This window comes from Pogona vitticeps, chromosome 1, assembly GCF_051106095.1.
Source record: "Pogona vitticeps strain Pit_001003342236 chromosome 1, PviZW2.1, whole genome shotgun sequence".
In the NCBI taxonomy this organism is placed as follows: Eukaryota; Metazoa; Chordata; class Lepidosauria; order Squamata; family Agamidae; genus Pogona; species Pogona vitticeps.
In genome coordinates, this window is record NC_135783.1 from 111264613 (window position 1) to 111286252 (window position 21640).

Here is a 21640-nt window from a genome sequence, read left to right on the forward strand (position 1 = left end):
TGGGTCACAGCTCATAGCGGTCATGCTGGTTGGGGGATTCTAAGAAGTAGAGTTCAAAAAAGTAGCTTTCCATGCTGTGTTCTGTGGCACAAGAGTGCCTTATGTGATAGGCGATCTGCCATAATAAAAATGGGAGTCTTTTTGAACTCACAGAATATAAATATATACTGTACTGCTGATATTGCAGCAGCAGCAGCAGATCTAAGGCCTAAACTCAGTGAGAACAGTTTAAAGAAAAGTTTGTCCTAATAATTTAAAAACGGTGTGTGAGTTTGCACGATTTTAACTGCAAATGGGGGATGTGAAGTGTGGGTGGAAGGCACTGAACATTTCTTGACTGTTTCCTAGCATCCCATACCATTCTCCTGATGTGTTTTCTACCAAAGTTGCTTCTCAGCTGAAACATACTTGAAGAAAGAACTTTGAGGAGTCTTCGGAGGGAGAAGATTCTGCTTTTTATTGGTAAAACTAGAACATCCTCCCTCCCCACTTGCCTTTCTTCATAACTGAGGTAGTTCCATGTTTAAATTGCTGCCGTCACAACAATTCTGTCCCCAGTACTGCTACCCTTGGGATGTTGTGATGCCCTTGCAATTCAAACAGCTATCTGGAACTGCTAACTTTCCCACTCTTTCTAAATTATAATAACATGTTGTTATCTACATTCTCAGAGGCTTAGTACAGCTGTTTTCACAGCTTTAAATGTACTTGCTGTTCTGAAAATCCCACCGTTGCTAATAAGTAAGAACAGAAGACCACACTTGAACTTGGTAAGGGTCACATGCAGCAGGAACTCCATGTGTGTTGGATTTTCACAACTTTGATCTGAAAATATAGATACATTGAGCTGCCTCTTTTGAAAACTGTTTTCCAGGCATACCTTCTGTTCTTGCATCTGCAATGGTAGTAATTTTTTTTCCAGGTCTGTTAACTAATCAGAAACATGGAAATGCCTACAATGAAATGAAAATAACAAGTTTTCACATGGGGGGGGGGGGGGAAGCCACCATGCAAAATGAAGACAAGAAAGCAAGTTGAAGAAATTAAAACATCCAGAGCCTATTGTCTGAACAAAAACTGACAGACACTGACTCGTAATTCTGAAGGCGTGGAAAAGGACATAGTAAAGGCTCTGATCCAACGGTTCTATAGAGGTTTGTTCAAAAACTGAATGTCTGAGGCACCTGAGAAGAATTTTGATTTTGTAAATAATTCTGCCCAGATCTGTTTTTCTTCTTGTGTATGTGGGGGGGGGGGGAGGAGGGGAATTGATGCTGAAAAATCTGAGAAAATTTCATAAGATTTCTTTTCAAAACATTCTTGCCCAAAGAAGTCTCACTGGAAGGAGGGGAAAGGGTTCCTCAGTTTCTTGATGAGTGTGAGATTTGTGCTCCTATTGTAATGTCTGAATCCCTATTTTGTCCATTCAATTCAATTCCTCAAAAGTTTGAGCAGTCTGGGTGGGAACATCTGGAGTTACAAGCCACATCAAGTGGCCCGGGTCTTGTCCGCTGAAACCCATGGCATGAAAACGCAGAGGACTAACCAAAAATGGCTGAAACTCAGCACAAAATGAATGCCACCCTACTCAATGGGAAACAAAATGAATGAAAACACTGAGCGGGGAAAGGAAAGGAAATATTTCAGCTGCAGACCCCCTAGAAAATTATATCTGTGTAATGTAAAAAACTTTAGATTAGGGGTTCCTAATAGGCTTATCTTGCATGAAAAGCTGAATGGTGCATTGAGACGAAGCAATTGCATGTGAACTGCTGCCAATGAGAATGCATTTCCAGTGGCCGGTAACTTATGCTAGATGTTCGCTGGAACATTCATACTGTAAAACATTGCTTTGAAACCACATTACCTCACAACAGTAAGACTATTAATTTAGGGCTTACTGCTGGAAAAGATTTAGGCATTTGCAAAAGCCAGCAGACCTCTTCATTATAGGCTGTAGTATACAACTGACCTAGAGACCCTTGCTTTCAGCTGGGAGCACATAATTCATGTTACACTTCATTATTGGCTGTAGAAGCCCACGAAGGCAAGATCGTGTGGCTTAATTACATCCTGTTGTCTCGTTCCCTATTCCAGTCCCATTGTTGTAATGTACATCTCTACATTTGTCACTGTAATCACTAACATCTTGTTCCAGTATGTGCTTACTCTGAAATAAATCCCATTGATGTAGTTTTGGAAGAGGTAGCTGTATTACTCTGTGCAAGCATACCAGGCAAAATTCAAAGAAACAAAACAATACCAAAAAAAGGACAAAAACATGTGGGACCTTAAAGACCTTGTGTCCCTAATGCAGCTCTACATCTAGAGGCAATTCGTCTTCATCAGAGCACGTGCCAAGATCTATGTGTTCAATCAATGGCTAAAGCATATCTTCTTCCCATAAGGGGAAGAAGATACGCTGATTCATTCATTGATTCTTTCCAACACCTTCCGATCGGAACGGAAGTGTCACCTGACAAATGAAGCTCTGCTAACTGGTATTTCCCCAAATACCCTTACAGTGATAGGTTATGCCAAGGCAAAATCAGCCGTCAAGCAAAGGATCTGGGACATAGAACTTCAAGAACATTTAGGTTCAGTGGACAAATCTAGTGTTGTAGCAAACAATGCCTTTATACTTTCCATTTATATGACGAGTTTAACACCACCTAAATCTAGAAGAGCTTTTACCTTAGCCATAGTTAATGTGTTGCCCTCTAATCTCCTGGAGAGATTATTCCGATCATGTTGTTCTATCAACTCCTGCAACATCGCTCTTGCCTTTCCATTAGACTATTTCAGCGACGTGGAGAGGGGGGATATGCTGCTTGGGTAACAGCCTATCCTCCATATTATTTTACCCAGGCTTCGTGCCCTGGAGAGGACACTCCAGCTCAGAGCACGTTACCGTAGTCTCTCGAGACTGAAGGATGCCTAAGAAGATGTCTTTGCAATGGTGGTAAAGTAGAAACAGTGGGGCCTGTCCTCTTATACTGTCATTTCTATCAAGATCTCTGCAAGGATCTTCTCTCCCCTATTTTTCAAAAATTTCTGGGGAAATCCAATGGATTTTATATTCTTTTGCTGCTCTCTGAGAAGGTTTCTTACATTACTAGTATATTGGCCGAATACTGCGCTGCCACAATAGCCTGCCACAGTCTCCTGACCACATAAGCTCTTCGAGTGCCCCTGCCCTTGTTATAGATGTTTTGTTTAACTTACTTTCTAGAAAACTTGGGGTGGCATTCTAATGGTTATGTGTCTCCTAATCTCATCCTACATCATGTGACTGCTGTTATGTTTTAAAAGCTTTTATATCTTTCAATACTGCTGGCTAACTCAGAACATCTTATTAACTGTAATGTCGTAAAAGAGCCAGAGGGTGTATTGATGGTGTCATATCTTGACCAAAGTATCTGATATTATGTGATTTTATCTAAATAATGTATTCTTATCTTCCTGGTTACTAACCGTAATACATTATTATTATTAACGTAAGCTTTCAAGAACATATCCACTTTGTCAGACAATAAGAGAAAGAATGAAATGTATGTAACCAATGGATATTTAGAATGTGAAACTGATATTTCATGTACATTTCATTCCATTCCATTCTGTCTCTTAATGTCTGATGAAGTGGACGTGTCCATGAAAGCTTACATGAAAATATTAGTCTTTAAGGTTCCATTTTTGTCTTTTGTTCTCTTCTCTTCTTCTTCTTCTTCTTCTTCTTCCTCTTCTTCTTCTTCTTCTTCTTCTTCTCCTTCTTCTTCGTCTTCGTCTTCGTCTTCGTCTTCTTCATCTTCTTCGTCTTTGCCTAAAATTCCACTGAGTTCAGCAGAGTTTCCTTCCATGTAAATTTGCCCAAGGACTGCACCCTTAGCTTGTCTTACTTGGAGTTTACTGATTTAAAATAATTTTCTTTTCTGTATATAAAATAAAAGCAAAATACCAGTAGAATAATGTGCAATTTAACCATGCTAGAAAGAAACAGAAGTACATCTTTTTGTGTGTGTATGTGTGAGAGAATGAGAGTGAGTGAGAGAAAGAGAGTTCTTTTTTTAATGACTGAAGACATTTTAAAAATAAAATGCCTTTGGCTTACCAAGCTCTGCACTTTTCAGAATATTTAAAATGTTGCCACATTGTAACTATTATATTTATCCCCCTTTTGAGTTCAATTATTTTAAAACAAACCTTATTTCTAATTTCAGGACAACAATATTCAGAAATCTCTGAGAATATGTTACACTGAACACGTTGGCTATTTATTCTGATCTTGCAGACTTGATCCCATAGTCTATAGTGTTTGGTGGGATTTAGGAGATTTTGATTCCCATCCCCCAGAAATGCTATCTTTCTCCTATTGTGTACCTTTAGCAACTGTTGTGAATTTATCTGTGTAATTAAAGGGGGATGTTATCTCACTTTATAAAATGCATCCTTATAGATGAAGTAATGATTAAAGGCACTTAGAACACAATGCTTTATATGTGTCCTTGGCAGTAGGTTCAACAGGACTCAATGGAGCTTACTCCCAGGCAATTGGATATAGCACTTCAGTCTTGATTGATTGCAAGTATTTTAGAAGAATTGCAGGTGAGTAGGAGTCATAGTGCCTATGTAATACAGAATATGAGGGCCTAAACAGTTAATCTAACTACCAGGATTTAGCATGGCTATGGCCCGTTAATGATTATTAATCATAATCATATTCACAAGTACTTCTGATCTTTTGCAAAATAATAAAATTTCATCACACGTTAGGGAGAAGGTCTTTTTCAGGCTGAAGTAGCAATGGTGCCTCAGTTCTTAAAAATTAAAAGTCATGTGAAGATGTCATGAGGTCACTAATCCATGTTAAGAGATCCTGAACAATGCATTTAAAGGGGTATGTGTGTGTATGTGTAGAACTGAGTGTGATACTTACACACAAAGAGGAGGTTGATTTTCAAAACAGAGAATGGCAAGACTCATTGTCATCGTGGAAACTGTAATCCTAAATAACCCAAATTGTAAGAGACAACCCTTTAATGAAAGGATAATCAATATATTCATTTAATTTAATGATAATAATAAGGAGGTGGCAATTTGTTCATTATTTATTTATTTATTATTTATTTATTTATTTATTTTATTTCTATCCCGCCTATCTGGACTTATTCGACCACTCTAGGCGGCTTACAAATCACAGCAATAAATTCTAAAAACATTATAAATTAATAAAAATAAAGGTCAAAATGATATAGAAAGAGAAAGATCGTCAGGGGTTAGCTGTTGGGAAGGCCTGCCTATACATAAGTGTTTTTAATTGTTTCTTGAAAATACCCAGCGAGGGAGCGGCGCGGATCTCAGGAGGTAAGTTGTTCCATAGGCGAGGAGCCACCGCCGAGAAGGCCCGATTTCTGGTCTTCTCATTCCGGGCCTCTCTCGGCGTCAGGCTCCTCAGCCTCACCTCCTGGCTCGCACGAGTGACCCGGGTAGATCTTGGTGGGAGAAGGCGTTCCGCCAGGTATTGAGGTCCTAAACCGTTTAGGGCTTTATAAGTAAGCATCAATACTTTGAAGTCGATGCGGAATCGGATGGGCAGCCAATGCAACGCGGCCAGGGTGGGGGAGATATGTTGGTATCTTCTCACTCCACTAAGTAGTCTGGCCGCAGCATTCTGCACCACCTGTAGTTTCCGCAGCAGCCTCAAAGGTAGCCCCACGTAGAGCGCATTACAGTGGTCTAATCTTGAGATTACAAGCGCGTGTACCAAAGTAGTGAGAGCCCCCACGTCGAGATAGGGTCGCAGCTGGGCAATCCGCCTAAGATGGAAAAATGCGGTACGGACCACAGACGCCACCTGAGATTCCATGGTGAGGGCCGGGTCCAGATGTATCCCCAAGCTGCGAACCCCATTGCTGGCAGGCAGGGTCACCCCCCCAAAAATGAGGGAGTTTCCCAAATCCCCAGCTGTGGGAGCGCCCACCCTCAGTACCTCCGTCTTGTCCGGGTTCAGCCTCAGCCCGTTCTCCTGCATCCATTCCTGTACAGTCTCCAGGCAGCGCTGAAGGGACAGAACGGCATCTCCTGTAGTTGGTGAAAAGGAGATGTAGAGCTGCGTGTCATCAGCATATTGATGGCACAGAGCCCCACACCCCCTGATGACCCCCCCCAGCGGCCTCATATAGATGTTAAACAGCATTGGGGAGATGATCGACCCCTGTGGGACCCCACAATTGAGGCTCCACGGGGCCGAGACACTCTCCCCAAGCTGTACTCTCTGGGGACGGTCCTCCAAGAAGGAACGGAGCCAAGCAAATGCCCGGCCACCTATTCCTAACTCGGCGAGCCTCCCCAGGAGGATACCGTGGTCAATGGTATCAAAGGCCGCTGAGATATCGAGGAGGACCAGCAGAGACACTTTGCCCCTGTCGGCCTCCCTCAATAGATCATCACACAGGGCGACCAATGCCGTTTCTGTTCCGTGGCGCGGCCTGAAGCCCGACTGGAATGGATCCAGGGCATCAGTTTCATCCAGGAACGCCTGAAGCTGATCGGCCACCACCCTCTCGACTACCTTGCTTAAGAAAGAAACATTGGCGACGGGCCTATAGTTGCCAATTTCGTCCGCCGCCAAACTAGGTTTCTTTCTTATGGGCCTAATGAGTGTATCCTTGAGGGCAGAAGGAAATCTGCCCTCAAGGAAAGACGCATTAATTATTACAGTAGCCCATTCCGTTGTTAAAGGCCTGGCTGCCTTGATTAGCCAGGCCGGACAAGGGTCCAAAGAGGAGGTGGTGGCACGACAGCGATCAAGCGTCCTGGCCACAGTATCGGGCGAAGCGGGCCGAAAGGAATCAAAAATAACCGGGCAAGACGGGGCGCTGGACATCTCTGCTCGACTCACTGTATTCAAAAAGGGGGAAAGGTCCCGGCGGATGGCCTCCACTTTAGATTTAAAAAATGCTGCAAATTGGTCCGGTGTAAAACTAGGGGGAGGCCTATCACCCGGGCCAATTCCGGATAGGTCACGTACTATACGGAATAATTCCGCCTGCTGATTGGATGCCTCGCTTATCCGGTTCGCGAGGTATGTTCGACTTGCAGCCTTTACCTTAGCCTGGTAAAGGTTAGTAGCGACCTTAACAGCTATACGATTGAAAACCGTCGGGTCCTTTCTCCATTTGCGCTCTAGCCGTCTCCTGACCCGCTTCGATGTCCGGAGATCCTGGGTAAACCAGGGCGCCGGGCGATCTCTGCGGCGGAGAGGGCGTTTAGGCGCGATCGTGTCTACGGCACTAGTCGCGGCAGTGAACCAGGCATCGACCAGAGCCTCGACAGGAGCGCTAGCCAGGTCAGCCGTAACCCCTCTCATGGCATCCTGGAATCCAATCGGATCCAGTAGCCTTCGAGGGCGGACCATAATAATAGGTCCCTGCTCCCTGCGAGGGGGGAGAGCCATCTTGATGGTACATTTTATTAGGTGGTGGTCCGACCATGACAGAGGTACCGACTCAAGGTCAGTCACCATCGGACCGCTCTCGCTCCCATTGGTGGAAAAGACCAAGTCTAATGTATGGCCGCCCACATGTGTAGGGCCGTTAACATGTTGGGACATGTTCAAGAAGGCCATGGTCTCCAAGAACTCAAGAGCTGGACCGGAAGTCCCTGCCCCCGCATGCGCGTTGAAGTCCCCCAGTACCAGTAGCCTCGGGGAACCCAACAGTGCCGCGGAGACAAAGTCCGCCAGCTCCGGTAGGGAAATGGCTGGGTCGCGGGGAGCACGGTAACCCAGCAAGATCCCAATACCGTCCCTAGCCCCAATCCACACGTGGAGGGCCTCAAGACCTGGCTTTGCCACCGAGGAGCGCCTAACTACCTCTAAGGTGGACTTATAAATGATGGCTACTCCCCCCCCCGTCCCTCCAGTCTACCCTGGTGTTGGACTGCATAACCGGGCGGACAGATGAGAGCTAGAGGGGGACCCCCCTCTCCGCCAATCCATGTTTCGGTTATGCAGGCCAGGTCTGCATCTTCCTCCAAAATGAGATCGTAAATCAATTGGGTTTTATTCGATACAGACCTGGCATTCAACAAGACCAGGCGTAGAGTAGAGGGCTGGCTGGTCTGGCTACCTCGATACTGGGGGTTGATCTCCGTCTCAGAACAAGGAACAGCCTTTAAACATCTGTTCAAAGTTCTTCTAACACGAGTTGGGACGAAGTCAACGCCATATCGCCCTCTACCCGTAGTCACAGAGATGTTTTGTAGCCCCTCGCTGGGTGGGCAGGTCCCCCATTCCATGACGATAGAAGAAAGAAAAAAGAAGAAAGAAAAATAATAATAATAATAATAATAACTTAATACAGATAAAGTAAAAATTATATAATTATACAATACATAAATTAAAGTAAAAATACATCAATAAGGAACATTTAAACCAAGAATATCAAACATAACAATAATTAAATAAAGTAATCAGAAATAATCAAAATAATAATAATCAAAATAATAGAATATAAAGAAAATAAATAAATCAATCAAACATATTAATAAAAGACTCAGATAACTATCCCCCCCATATGAGCAGATTTTTCAGTCTTCCACCCTTTAGTCTTGTCGCTAGTCTCAGTGGTGGGGCTGATTTATAGTTCTTGTTCATGGGGTGAGATTTACAGTTCTTAAGTCGAATTTCTGAGCCCAAGTAGATGATATTTCCAGGCTCGGGCTGAAGTACCAAAAGCCGAGGTAATAAAAATTTAGTCTCTTCCAAAGCTGGCTCTTGAAGGACAGTTTGATGAGGACCTTTGTTAGATGTAAAATAACAAGCGGGGCAGCTGAACACAGGAGGGAAACCCGCCAACATGGCGCCGGCTCGCAGGGGCTCAGCGTCCTGGCAAGACCCCAGTTCTCCCTAGGCTCCCAAACGTTGTATTCTCCTGGCTACCGCCGGCTCCGATCCCCTTCTCCCCCTTCTCCTCCACTCGTCCGGGATCCCGCCGGCCTTCAGATCTCGCAAGGAGGCTCCAACCGTCCTCCAGAGCCGAGAGAAACAAACAGAAGCCTCAGCCTGTGGCTACACCCGCGAAACCCGGGCGCTACTGGCCCTCCGTTGGTCCGTTGAATTGCGTCCGCTCCAGCCACTCTCGAAAACCGGCCCCACAAACAGAATCAGCAGGGGTTCCCAGCTCCCGAACCCTCCAGCGACAAACCGGCTGCGATCTACTGCGGCTCCCCACCTCCTCTCCTCGAGCTCGCAGCCGCTCCGCGTCTCGAGCCGCCGCCGCCGCCGCCTCGCATCCGAGGGTCTAAGCAGCGCAGCCCCACGCTCCTCAGTTCTCCTGGTGGATTTTAGCGAAGGGAGACCCCAGGCAAAAAGGGGGAGAGGAGGGGGACAAGAGAAAATAAAAAGAAGAGAGAAAGAGGAAGAAAGAAAATAGAGGAGAAAATAGAGGAGAGGGAAAAAGTTCCAAGGGCGAACTGGGTCGGCGAGAGAGAGCGCTAGTCGCCCGACTCCAGCGCCATCTTGGAAGTTATCTCTTAATTTTCCATTGTTCTTTTAAAATGACATTAGTGATGGAAAAAGAAGTAATGCTGCAGAAATTTAGGAGCTGTTCTTGGACATCTGTTCACATGACTGAGGGCTTTGGTTTTTTTAAAAAATTTTATGTATTTATTTACTTATTTATTTGAGACCTGAAGCCCACCATGTAATTTTAAAAAAGCTCACTGAGGGCACAAAATTCCTACTTCTGAAAAGGAAGATGGGAGGAGATGAAAGTAAGGTTTGCTGTAATCAAACATTTTGCTTCAGGAGTTGAAAGAAAGAAAGAAAGAAAGAAAGAAAGAAAGAAAGAAAGAAAGAAAGAAAGAAAGAAAGAAAGAAAGAAAGAAAGAAAGAAAAAGACTAAAAGGAAAGCTTCATAAAGCCTGACTTGATGTCTTCACATGTGCTTTGTCTTCTCATTAAACAAAAGATTGTTTGTTTGTTTGTTTATTTATTTATTATACTTTTACCCTGTCTTTTTCCCGAAAAAGGACCCAAGACAGTTGACAACAATTAAAAGACAATCTTTCACAGCTAAATTTAGTAGTATGCAAACATTTTAAAAAGGAATCAATCCAGCATTTATTAAAAATAGTAAATAAAATCAATACAAACACAGAGAGAAGAAATAAAATAACGAAACCTCATTCAGTCAAACGACTGAAGAAGCTACTTGGATGAGTAGCTAAATGTTTCCACCTAATAAGAAAGAAGCCCAGTTGTCATGACTCGGCTTCCAGATAACTTCACCTGGACGACTGAGAATCTTCACAGCCATTCAGTTTTATGCAGCAGTTTGCATAACAGATTATGGTGCAATCTTGTGTGTGTTTACTCTGAAGTAAGTTCTGCTATGTTCAGTGGCGTTTACTCCCAGGTATGTGGATGAAGGAGTACATTATATATGTTTTCTAATCACAGCATCCTACAGAAAACATCTCCAGAAATATGTGTATTATATATAATACATACAGTTTCAGATCTTCGTTTTGACACAGAAACTCACTGGACTGTACGTGTGCATCTATGATGAACATTTCACATAAATCAAGAACAATATTAGAGTTATCTTAACTGGACAGTGCACAACTAAATTGTAACAAATACAATTGTATCATGGTTGTTGTGGGTTTTTCGGGCTCTTTGGCCGTGTTCTGAAGGTTGTTCTTCCTAACGTTTTGCCAGTCTCTCTGGCCGGCATCTTCAGAGGACAGCACTCTGGTGAAACGTTAGGAAGAACAACCTTCAGAACACGGCCAAAGAGCCCGAAAAACCCACAACAACCATTAGATCCCAGCCGTGAAAGCCTTCACGAATACAATTGTATTATATTTATTCAAATTTGCATACAGTGTTAAGGCTGTGATCAATTCTGGATAACACCTTCCTCAACAAACTTTAGGAGGGAAAGATCATTTCTGTCAGCATAACTGACAGAAAACACTGTTGACCTCTGGTGGAATGGTAGCCCAATCAGAAGAAGCCAAGGAAACACAGAAATTGCTTTGGCCTTCATTTGCTCAAGGCTTCACTGTGGGGCTCAGTGAAGGTTTCAAAAAAAGGGGGAATGGGGGAAACAGCCTTTTTCTGGCAGTTATGCTTGTGATAAACTGTAAAACCTGAAGGATAACTCTATTCTTACCTGCACGTTACTCTGGGAAATGCAAATTAGATAAGTCTTCAAGGAAATAAAAAAGCAGACTAAATGAAATTCAAGCTACTCTTACATACACCTTAGGATGCATCTGGGCAACACACCCCCTAAAGGGCTTGAGAAAGTAAAAAGGGTCCTTGACTGAAACTAAAATAAATAAATAAATAAAATGACCAAGTAGGTGCTATGCCAGAGGGGATATGCCAGGAGGGGGTGGGAGGGCTGTCAGTAAATCATTATTTAGCATTTCGTGAGAGGGTGCAGTTTGATTCTGTGGACCTGCTACGAAACCTCCAGATACAGTATATCCAGATATAAAGAGCTTCCTCTTTCTCCTCCAAAGGCGGGTAGAAAACATTTTATGGAACAGAAGGGTCCCTGCTTCTTTTTCCCTTTTACTTTTCTTTCTTGTTTCTGTTCCCCCCCACCCACCCTCTATAAGAGTAAAATATCATGATTCACGTCTCATAACATTTATGGCTGGGCCAACAACCTACACAGTAAGGCAAATATTTGGTCAGGGGAGACTGGGTTTCATGAGCTGTCACAGCTGAGCAAGCCGGCAGGAAAGATCCACGCTGCTTGACATCTTCAGTCTGGAATTCTGCGTTTTTTTTGCTGGCCCACAAAAATAACTTGAGAAAGTATCTGTTACAATGACCCAGGTTCTGCCATTCATATCTCCCCAAATTACAGGCTTTCCCTGAGAGATAATTTAGAACGGGGCGTAATGCAGGGCTGTGTTACACACCACCCCTCTCCGAATTTGCCGTAACTTGTTATTACTATACTAAACTGCAGTGGTCTCTTCAAAGACTTTTCTATAAATAGAGAGCCTCCCCGCCGGGCAGATCATCGTCTCAACCCGGAGCAGGAGCTTTATGGATTCTCCGCTTTCTGCCGCCGTGCAGGGTGGGGGGAAGTCTCCAGTGGCTTTGGAGGGAAAAACCGGCGGGTCCTTTCACAACTATTCTGATTCCTGAAAATACCAACAAAGCTGATTGCCTGTAATGCTCTTACGCAGTCAGCTTCTGCTGATCCTTTTTGTTACGGGGAGTTGATTCTCTTTTGTACACCAGCCTCTGGCAGGGAGAGAACTGGATATTTATTGTGAATTAGGCAGGGAGGTAGTGGAGTCAGAGCTCCCCGGCTTAAACCCCAGGGGATTTTTTATTTTTTGGTCATCAGCCCCCTCCCTGCCCAGGCTTCCCTGTTTGCTCTGAGTTTCGTTAAAATTTCTGCAGTAGGTAGAAAAGACGTGGTTTTACTAGCACTAGTAGATTTTTTTTGGGGGGGAGCTAACCTGTTGTAACGCACAATATTTCAGGAAGGTTTGGTCTTCAACATGCATTTAAAAGCCCTTCATTTTGTAAAATATCCATTTGGAATTCAGATGGCAATGGCATAACAGATACTTGTGTTTTTGGACTCTCCATGGGGGGGGGTGCGCTGGTAAGTGGGGGCTATCATGATGACTGCATCCACTCCAAATTCACCACTGCACCATTGGCGTTAGGAGAAAGGTCACCTTCTTATTTTATTTGACTTATTTATTTCAGATATTTTTCCTTGAAAAGGACCGAAGGTGACTGACAACAGTGGAAGACATTGTTCAAAGTTGAAAACAATGAGTCCACAATGGTGGTGGATATCATTAAAAGACAAAGCCAAGAACAATGAGTCTTACATCATTAAAAGGCAGTATTAAAGCTAAGAACGATAAGTACACAAATATTAAAAAAAAACCAGTGCTACTCTGAGAAATGAAAAATGCAAAAACAGAAAACACAAGTACTGTAGTACAAAAAATCCAGTCAAAGCAGTAATGTCTAACAATGCATCTAAAAAATCTCACACAGGTAGCTGGTATGACTGAGGGAAGGCTTGCCTGAAGAGAAAGGTCTTAGACACAACAGCAATGGTGTAGTGGAGCCATGAGTCACAAGGTCAAATCCCTGGAACTTTCCAAGTAGGAGGCAATATAATATTATTTGCCACACGCCCCTCCAGCTGCATTGAATTCAGCCACAATCCTCACAGTAGCTAGGACAGAAATGTATTTTCTTAGAAGCATTATATTGCTGCAATATATCTCTGTTGTAATTCAAACATTTGTGTTAAATGGACAATTAAGACCTGTTAACCTTACAAAACACTTGATCCTCTATAGACAGGGACAGATTATGTTACTTCCATTTTTTGGCCTCGGCTTGTATTGAGAGGGGGCTGGTTATGAATACTGTTGTGATAAGCAACTGGACTTATAAAACTGCAGCTACGCCATTCATAGCGTCATGAAGCTGAAAGGGCCCTAAGGATTCTTGAGCCTAACCCCTGCCAAGCAGGAAATTTATAGCTGAAATAATCCTAACAGGTGACTATTCCACCTCCATTTTAAAACCTCCAGTGAAGGAGAGTCCCTCACACTCTTGAGACAATCCATTCATTTGTCAAAGAGCTCTTACTGCCAAGAAGTTCTCCCTAATGTTTAGATGAAATCTTGTTTCTTGTAATTTGAATGACATTTCATGGCAAGAGATAAAAGGGAGATGAAATCTCAAGCTAATAATGGCAAGAATGTATGGACAGCAGTGATTTTATGGATGTTAAGTCAGAAATGTGGAAAACTATTTTTCTAAGACCTGGTCTTAGTTTATGAATTGTAGCCATTGTGTGAAGGAATATATATATATATTTTAAAAAAAGAATAAAAGTTATACTGACTGAAGGAAAATGTTAAAGTAAAATCCCATTTAAAGTTTTGATCCTGCTTATGCAGAAGTGGGTTCCTTGCAGGACAGATTTTCTCTCTCTTTTCTTTTTCTTATTTTGCTTGAATATGGCAAACTTTATTCTTCTTAACAGAGCAAACCTTTACCTTCTGCCAGTCCTTAATCTTTAATACTAATTCAAATTACTGCACTTATATCTTTATATATGTCATATTTAACAAGTGACATGGCTTTTGGCTAAGGCCGGAATCATGATATGAGCAACATGTGACTTTTCCAAGCCCATGTTAAAATTGATTAATTTGGTTTCTGGTCTATTTGTCACAAAGCCTACAACAAATCCAGAGAGGCCTGCACTTACTGGAAACTGTATCTGGTCCCTACCATGGAAATATCCTGAAAGGAATTGAAGTTGTTTTCCTTTTTCACATTCAATTTTTTTTTTTGGACTTATATACCGCCCCATAGTGCTACAAGCACTCTCCGGGTGGTTTACAATTTCATTATACAGGCTACACATTGCCCCCCCCAGCAAGCTGGGTACTCATTTTACTGACCTCGGAAGGATGGAAGGCTGAGTCAACCTTGAGCCGGCTACCTGGGATTTGAACCCCAGGTCGTGAGCACAGTTTTAGCTGCAGTACAGCGTTTTAACCACTGTGCCACTTAAGATTACTTAGAATGGGAGGATGGGTGGAGCATGCAGAATATCTTAGCCCTGCCACCTGCTATTTGTCTGTATTATTTTCAGCATATAGTTCAACAGTCTTCTCCCAATTCCAGAGAATTTCATATATCATACTGATAACAGGAATAAGGAACAAGTCTTCTCTGGAACTAAGACTGTGTTGGCCCAGGTGTTACAAAAATGAAAAATACAAGGAAGGAAATGAAGCTGAACAGATGTGACAACTTCAACCCCAAAGAAATAAACTTAGAAACACATGATGCTCTTAATGTTTTCAAATATCTGCAGACACCATCTGACACGATTTAACAAATCCATCTTTTGAATCTTCAGACTTGAAAGTAGAGGCACAAAGCGATGGAGTTCTTTCCCACGTTGGCCTAGCTACATTAGGGCAAGATTCCAAACACACTTACATGATATGAATTGAAAGTCAACGATCAAACTGAGAGAACTCAATACTGTCATTAAAACCAGTGCTAGCACTGAAAGTAGAAAGTCTGAACAGCATTGCTCTGGAGGTAGTTTGGTGGCTTTGCATGAAAATGCAAGATCTCAACTTCCCTTTTATGATTTGGACATACGCGGCAATTAGAGCAACATCTTACTCATTCGTCCTTGTATCTCTTGCAATCATCCTTTTGTTCTATCAGTCTCAAACTAGTTCTCCTAGAGCAGTGTCATCACTCAGATAACATTCTGTATAACGAGTAAAGATTGACATAGATGTTCATCAGGAGAACATATCTCTACACCTATGATGCCATGTAGAAAGATGCAAACCCACCTCAGCTGTGAGTGATGTAGTCTTGAAAACGAGGGCCAGAATGTTCTTGGGGATTTATACCGACATAAATGTAACTGCACAAACTGCAGTGGCAATTTGCTGTTAACTAACAAGTTGCTGCTGGTTTCATTCCTGTTCATGCACCAAGATGTGTGCCTGGCATGTGACCAGGACCAGCTACCCCTTATTTAGCAGCAATTCCCTGCCTCTGTTTACGCAATTGCACTTCCAAAACAGAGTAAATCCTCACTACATTTATGGGCTACAACTTACTGTATTAATGGTTTGAAAATACTCTTCAAGGGGTCTGTATTTGGAGAAGCTGTGGGGTTTTCTAAGTCCAGAAGATCATTCATCTCAGAAAGAGTAGACTCTGAATTAGAGGAGGAAAATAATTGATTGTAAGTTATTTATGATCTGAGAAGAAATCAATTTAAGTTCCTTAAGAAATGCCACGTCTTGGAGGGGAAAGATATACCTTCTGCTTAGATGTTTAACACTGTTCTTTTTCACAAACAGCTGAGCAAACCCTTGATTATTTTAAAGAAGAATGTTAAAATGATCACTGGAGATTATTTTAATAATATGGCTGATGTCTGTTGGACAACTGTTGGCTTTGATTTAATAAACATGTAGATAGCAGTTACATTCACTCTAAGAAAGTCACAACAAGACTGATGGCATCTACGGTACTCACTGTGTGAAGAGATGGTCTTGCCCATTACTTTTTGTTGTCGTTGCTTGGCTTGGACATGGAGTGTGGTGTTGCGTAACAGTTTTTGCATCTATGTAACATCTCCATTCAACTGGGCCTGATTTTGCCTGAAAGCATATGTTAGTTTCCCTGCTCCTTTCCGGTACCTCGTGATACTCTGTATGGAAGCATGCTCAGGTGTTTGTTTTTTCCCCGAGCCTTCATTCTTAATCATATATCACAAAAGAAATGGAAAGAGAGAAATCCCAGAAGCTTGATTGATTTTGTGTGTGTGTGTGTGTGTGTGTAGGGTTAAAAATGAGTAGGTAGTAGGAGAGGTCTGTTAATGTCTGGCTTCTAGAAAAAGACAGTTCAAGTTCCCTTGAGACACTTTGGCTTTGTATTCGGTCCATTTAAACTGGTTGCCCGGTGTAGCTGCATTTGCTGTAATTGCTACAGTTTGCAATTGCAGAACCGTGCACTGCATATATACCCTCTTATTATGGTATACAGCCAGAATGTTTCCAGTAATTCTGGGTCATCTCAAACTTCAAGTTCCTTGATGGAGTGGCGGTGCCTGCCTTGTCATAGCTTCAGCCCTGTTCCCCAAATAGTATAAAACCAGACCAAATGTGCTGTAATTATTGCATCAAGAAGCTATGTCTTCTACAGGCTGTATGGATCTCTGCAAGAAGCCATGAGCAGCATCTCCAGGACTTTCATGTGTCCAAAAAAACAAAAAAACAAAAACAAAAAAGACCCCTAACAGTAGCCTCTTTGTGTATCCAGAGCTGAAGGTAACTTAAGCTGAAAACAAGTATATTCAGCATGCCGACTAGAATACTTTTCAGAGTGTCTTTCCCCGAGGTTAACTACTCTTTCCGCCAGATCCTCCCAGGCCTTGCTCCTATGGGGGAGGCCAGGAAATCAGCCACAAGGGCCTGGGCCTTCTTCACAGTGGCACCTACACTTTGGAACCAGTTCCAGGTGGAGCTGCACTACCTTCCCCTCCCTCCTGACATTCAAAAGGTTTCTGGAGACTCTTCTTTACAGAGAAGCCTTTCTATGCAGTTCACCCTGGCCTTAAGCATCCTCTCCCATCCTCGCATCTAGAGAATACGCCTCTTCTATAATTGGTTGCATCTTGTTCTCTTTGATTTTAATTTTTGCTCTAGATTTTTTTTACTACACTGTAAGCCACCTGGAATAATGTGTTGCACTAATGGAGCGGTATATAAATGAATGAATGAATGAATGAATGAATGAATGAATGAATGAATGAATTTCTTATCTCTTCTGATGTTGCCCAGAATTTGCACTAAGCCATTTTCAAGGGGTATGGAAAGCAGGAACAGACATCAATGACCTATGTCAAAGTTGGCTCAGACTACCATAGAGCGGTCTGCAAACTGATGAAGTGGTGGAATGGAAAGACAGCTTTCCAACGACCAGACATCTTAGTGTGCCTCTGCAGGTTGCGGAGTTCAAGCACATGGATTCAAATATACAGATAGAGTCTTTTACCCAAAACATAGAAACATCTGCTGAAAGGCTAGACCTGGGTTTTTACTGCTCGGTTGGCAAACATAACTGTGAGTAGTTTCCACTTTGCCCCAGGTGAACTGGAATCAAACTGGGTCAGGTGTGCCAAACCAAGGTCTAAATATTTATTGGCCAGAACCAAACACAAATGGTAACTGCTTAGTTACAGCTGACCCTGCAGTTCCAGAACATTTAATATTTTGGCTTATACAAACGTTGTTGTCCTTTCTTTCCTCTCCCTTGTCTTTCCATAATTATACTTTTTAAAAAAACTCCCTTCTTTCAGAATATGTTAAAGAGTTGAGTTTCTCTCCAACACTCAGTTTGATGTTGATGACAAGCATTTTCCCTTGTTCATGAGCAATCACCTATGAATTTTTCAACTTTGTAAATGGAGATAGGAAAAGGCAGTTCAGACTTGAGCTAGATGACATGTAGCAAGTAAGGCACCAGCAGCACTGCTCTCTTTGGAGGTAAAATGTTTTCTGCTTATCGTAACATGGGCTGGCCTCAATCTGCATTTTTTTCAGTCTCAATCTGGCCTCAATCTTCCCCCTCCCCCCACCCCAATACAGTAAATTGGTCACCAGGAGATAACATAGGCTTCAGTTGCATGACTGATCTCTCATGCTCAATACTTTCGTCTCCTGTAGAATCAGAAACTCTGCCAATTCTGGCATTCTGATGGCATGAGTTGTGAACATTACATCTGGCTCTGTTTGGGGGCTTCCTACTTGGACCCCAAGTTGTATACCTGTCCTTGCCTAATGAAGAGTTCTGTAGAATTCAAAAGCTCACTTTCTTTCTAACATTCTAATAAAAGTAGTTAAAAGTATTAGAACTTTACTTTTATGAATGAATCACCCAGCTATTTTTGTGCCTGTACTTTGAAGGATTCGTGTTTCTGGAGAGAAAATGTAAAAGCAGGTCATGCATGTTTCCTTGAACTGTGATCTTATCTTGGTGGGTAGTAGGAGACCATGATGATCTCCAGCAATTCACCTTAGTCATTATATTGTTACTTATCTAAATAGGGGCAGTTTCATTTGTTCTCCCTATCTACACTATACAGCTCTGCTGGATGGAGAATCCTGTCGTCGTGATCCTTAAAAATAACTTTCCAAAATCTGCTGCCTAGAAACGGTGTTTAGGAGTTTTTCCAAATGGAATGCTGGTGATGATGGTATCGTAAGGTTTCTTAACTCTGTACTAGCTCTCTGATGGCAACACAGCCAGTAGCATCATCTCCTTTCTCTTGGGCATGAAAGATAGGAGTGCTAGGGAAATAGCCTCTTTGCCGCAAGAGTAGACTCTGTTCTGGTAGCGGAGAAGGAGCTAGCCTAAACAACTTATAAACTAACACAAGATGTTCATGAGATGGCAGGGCACGATACTTTGGGAAGCAGTGGCAAATGTTGTGGGGGTCAACTGAGAAATTGTCTTGTACTCAGGTGGCTGAATGGGGAGTACTAGGTTTCTGAAGTCCCCTCCTCCTTTCAAAGAGATACACACATGGGGTAGAGCAGAGGAGCTGTTTCTTTCCTATCACACGGGTGTTATAAGCACTCCCCAGTCAGTCACATGATTGTATTTCATACCTCCTTCATTTTTTGGGACTGTTTCTTGCATGACAGTGCCAGGCTCAGAGATGGATAGTGCTAGCTGGCAACACTCAAAGAACTCTACATGGGCATCTCTGTGAACTCCTTGAAAAGCTTATTTGGGATCAGAGTGCACTTGTTCCTAGAAGTCGGTAGACCTGTGAAAACAGCTTTTAACCCTCTCATGTAACATGTGGAATGTGCTCCAAAGTACAGATAACTACTTCTTCTTAGAGTTCAGAACATGTGTCTTCCCTAAGGCTATCTAGTGAGTTAGGTGGAAATTGAAGCAGGGACTTGTTGATCCACAGATGGATGCCAGAGCTTACATTCCTACTAAAACAGATGGCTGTCTGAAGTATGAGGAGCAAGATGAAAAGGTATTATCCTGATAACTAATACTTTTAGTTTCTAAACAATGAAGATTATGAGAGTGCAGAGTCTCCCGTAGGGGCTGCACCAAGATATTTGGCTACTTCAGGGAAATGAACCAAGTATTATTCCCTTTCTTCCGCATATAGAAGTTGTCTAGACTGACAATTGATTATTTCCACAGGATAACCATCTTCATACATACTAGCTTAGGGTACCCACAGCTGTTTTCTTCCCCACTTCCCCACTCCCAGCATCTCTTTCCTGAAGTGGCTGCCATTTCACCTAATGGTAGGGCTGGACCTGCTCCAAACTGAAGTATCCCATTCATTTTGTTATTCTCCTCTAGCTGGGACTAATAACTGGATTTAGCCCTCAACCTTCTCAAATGCTGCTACAAAAAGCCTATAATCGCTATCCAAAATGCATTTAAAATATATTGTACCATCACAGTTTCCAGCAATGCCATATGGAAATCATTCTGACTGTATCTGATCTGAAGCGGAGATATACATGATTAATATATCAACATATATATATATATATATTCCAGTTCTTAGAGCCAGGGGAGAGTGTGCTTTAGGTAGACATCTAAGTTCAATTCAAAGTCCTCTTCCTGCCTAAAATTAGATTTTGAAATTATGTTTCCCACTTTATAGTACAAACAAGGCTTTTTCTGGACCCCGTTACCACCAGCTAAATGTAGTAGCACTGCTACTTGCTGGACTCATGGGGACTGCAAAGTTTTATTTAAACAGAGTTTCAAATTAAAGTCAGTAGGCCAATTTCTACCCTGCTGTTATTGTTATAGCTAAGGTTCTTCTGGTTCTAATAGTCGGCGGAGTCATGTGATGAAGTGTCCCTTGGCCTTCGGAATGAGACCTGGTCTTTATTTCATATGTTGCATATGTTTTTCCCCTTCACTGAAGACGACTGTGCTTAGCAATTTCCAAGTTTTTGTCTTTCTGCATTGGGATATCTGCAACTGCAAAATATATGTCCGTGGTGGGTTAGTAACCTTGCAATAACTTAGATACATATTTTTCATTTACATAAACACTGCCTATTATAGTTCAGCAGCTTCAGGAAATTGTTTTTAATCCCACAAGCCCTCTGAAAACCTGCAGCAATTAGTGGTGCGAGTGAGTGCGTGGCGGCGGCGGCGTAGTAGTTCTGTGGGTACGTATAAGGATGTTTCCTTTCATTTGTTTCTTGGAACTTAAATTTAAAGGATAAAAAAAAAACATTCATATGATTGACAATGCCTTTTGTTTTTACCGAAATGTGATATCTGACAGATTTCCAGTTTTCTTCCCAATTAGGGACAAAGCTGTATAAGTCCGCGTTCACAAAGGAAACGGGGAAATTTCGTTTACAGTCATGTGTCGGTCCAGGCAGGAGTCACTTGTGGTATGAGCAGGGGAGGCCTGCCACCGTGATTCACCAGCAGTTCATGCCAGTTCGGGTTTTTTGGCTGAACAGGTGTTTGGCGCTTCCCAGCCTCTGGGCACGGCCTCTGAGTGCACAGCCGCTGGAGGAAGGAGGGCTGGGAAGCGCCAAGGCCTGTTCAGCCAAAAAACGAACCCGCCTGAACCGCTGAACCAGCGGTTCATTCCCTTCTCTAGTCACCAGCTGTAAGAAAGCACAAGCTCCCCAATTTATCTATTCACAATTTTTTTGGTGTTAACATGATGGCTGCAGGCATCTGTGGTAATTATGTTACCAAAATGCTGCAAGTTAGTAAGGTGAGCTTATAACTATCAATTGAGTATAATGGCTCCATCAGAATGTCCACGGTAAGTTAAAAGGAAGGCTTTACCTCTATTCCTCCAGGAAATATTGTTGGGGATAAAACCTGCACTTGGTTAGAGAAGTCCTAGTGCTAGCTTCTACGTGTGAAAATCAAAATGGCAGGCTACTCATTGCACAAGAAAGAGAACAATGAATGAAACTATTTATTTCAAGGTGAGGAAGGTGATCTAAGAAGTGGTTCTTAACCTTTGTTACTCAGGTGTTTTTGAACTGCAACTCC